The sequence below is a fragment of the Triticum dicoccoides genome, chromosome 7A (assembly GCF_002162155.2).
Source record: "Triticum dicoccoides isolate Atlit2015 ecotype Zavitan chromosome 7A, WEW_v2.0, whole genome shotgun sequence".
NCBI lineage: Eukaryota > Viridiplantae > Streptophyta > Magnoliopsida > Poales > Poaceae > Triticum > Triticum dicoccoides.
Window position 1 is genome coordinate 10,093,847 of NC_041392.1, and position 2,801 is coordinate 10,096,647.

The 2,801-nt window shown below is 39.9% G+C and overlaps 1 pseudogene; it reads right to left on the reverse strand.

Annotated features, from left to right (window-relative positions):
• Nucleotides 1-1,984: 1,984 nt before the first annotated feature.
• Nucleotides 1,985-2,601, reverse strand: LOC119333680 (annotated as a pseudogene).
• Between the last annotated feature and the right edge of the window lie 200 nt (nucleotides 2,602-2,801).

Sequence of the window (2,801 nt, forward strand, 5' to 3'; positions counted from 1 at the left end):
AAATGTAAAAAAAAGTCCAATGATAAAAATGGAAAAAAATCCGCGATCCAGCTGATTGACCGTGAAATAGAAACTAGACCCAATGGCTCCATCAATAAAATATTCTCCCGACAAAAATCTGTGTGGACTCATCTGTACGGCCGATGCCTCCTCCTCTGCTTCGATCCTGCTGTCCTACCAATGGCCGCCGATCACGATTATTTGTCACTGAATGTGCTTTCCCACCTGCATGGCCATCGGTGAACCACAAAGTGTCACAAGGGCGGCCTAATTTATTTTTCTATATGCTACAACAAAAATACCTCTCATGTTTAGTTGGACAGTAAATTTTTTAAAGGGAGATTGAAGCTGAAGTTTGTCAACCACGGATGTGGAGCTGGTCGAGACTGGTGGCTAGATGACAAAGGCTCCGCTTGGCAAGGAAAGATTTGCATTGAGCTAAGACTCATGACTAATTGATATAATCTAAGAGATGATGAACCAAGAAAATTATATTAGAAATAAGTTGGATGTTATTTGCATTATTCTATTTTGAGGAGTAAAATTATTTTTTAGGAATTAGACAATCAAACTATTGTTATGATTTCTTGAACTGGCCACATAGGCCACATAAATTATGAAATTACTTTTCATTGACGGAATTTCGTTTGTGAAGATAGCATAGGGGCAACCGATCAATGTCCCCGGTAATGAGTACTCAATCACATCATGTTTGGTAGTACTACTGTATGGGTGTTCTACATAAAAGCAAATGTAAGTCGACAACATTATAATTATTAATTTTGTCCATTATATTGCAAAGTAAAGGATATCTATGTGGTCAAAAAAATTTAGATCAATATTGCACCGCTATATGTCTTTTTTTCAAATTTAAATCCTGTTCAAGTTTATACTGCTTTTCTTACTACTCCTAATAAATGATCAGAACAAGGAAGCTTGCAGTTCTGTAGGGGAAGACCGATCCTTGACGAGCATTTCTAGCGTGACACAGATAAATAATATTGGATGGAGCGGCTCGACGACCTCCTCATGTACGCTGCCGGACGCTGGCTGCATCCGATGACACCGGAGCAAGGTAGTGGTGTCGTGTAAGTTCATTTTAGATGCTAAGGACTATTATGCACAACTTAGTACTATTCTCTTGAAAGATAAACTATTTTGCCTGACATGCATACTTGCGATTATGTAGACTTAACATGTTTTTACACAGGTGCAGATTACGAACGCTAATTATTTGCACATATAGTACGGTTGCACATGTCTTTTTTTTGTCCTGATAAGTTATAAAAAATATAACTATTAAAGTATCTTTAATACACATAAATTTTTATAGTAAAAAATAATGTGGATGTTTCCTGCACGACAAAGATCTCATATAAACAAATGATTATGTATGTGATATACATATGTGTAGCAAGGATAGAAAGTACAATAAACTTTCAAGCACATTAATCTGAAAAGAAATCCTCTTATGATTTTCTTTGCACAAATATGATTGTGAAATACGATTAATCTATCACACAACTCCAATTCAATCGTGAAAGATTTTCTTTAAGAATTTATTGGTTAATACAAGAATATAAAATACAAATAACCTATGGTGCTTAGCGTAATCAAGAATTGCAGAAATCAAACTTTGATATATTGTTTGCTACAGTGTTACATACTACTTCTCCAAATAATTCTTTTTAGTCTGCATATAAGATTTGCCTGAAGTCAAACTTCATAAAGTTTGAGCATATTTATATTAAAAAATATTAACATGTACAATACTAAAGTCACAGAGTATAAAATTAAAATTCATGCCGCATTTAATGATATTGATTACACATTGAGAATATTGATATTTTTTCTGTAAGTTGGTCAAACTTTACGTTGTTTTACTTCAAATAAATCTTCTATACAGAGTAAAATATCTGGCGGGAGTATTTAATATTAGAAGTGCTAGCCCGTGCTGATGCACGGGTTGATGACTAGTAGATTATTAACTATCAAAGTCATATGGCCCTAGCAAGACATTGTTCAGGCTGCCCAGCTTGATCAACTCCTCGTTATCGTTGATAACTGTCTGGCTTTCCATGGGAAGCTCATGCCGGCAGTCGCTGACATGGTCAGTCGCCTTCTCCACACACTCGGGCAGTTCAAAGAACCACGGGCCGTCGGCGTCGCCCATGGGGACATGGAAGTCCCTGAGCATGGCGTCGCAGAGGCCGAGGGTACCGATAGCAGCATCGTAATCCACCTGGCAATACCTGAGGCCGAGCGCCTCCTCCGTACCTTTCTTGGCTTTCTGGAGTGCTTCCTTCACCTTGCCGCCGGCAGCCGCCACGTGGATCTTGAGGATGTCAACGGCGACGAGCGACAGGTCGCGGAGGTCCTTGGACTCAGAGCTCCTTTTGTCGGACCGGAGAGTCTGCACGCAGAATTCCTGGGTGACGTTCAGGTGCTTGTTGCGGCAGCTGCTCGAAGCATTCTTGCAGGTTTCTACCACGAGGTCTACCACCTTGACCTTGTCGCTGCGCCGCCGGCATGTGCGCCGATGCACACAAAAAGGAGCATGATTGCAACCAAGAAGGCAGCGGTCGCCCGTGTGGTTGCCATTGCTGCAAGGATAGCTGCAATTGTATTGTAGGCTTTGTAGCTGAGAGAGAGGTGAAGATGAATTGATAGTCAGATTTTGTAGTGCAAAGATGGAGGTGGTGTACGGTTCTTGTGACATCTATATAGTGCAGCAGCAGGTTCATAAATCCAATGCAGCTTAGTCACGGATATCCAAATAATTAGTATTTCAGACACTATAT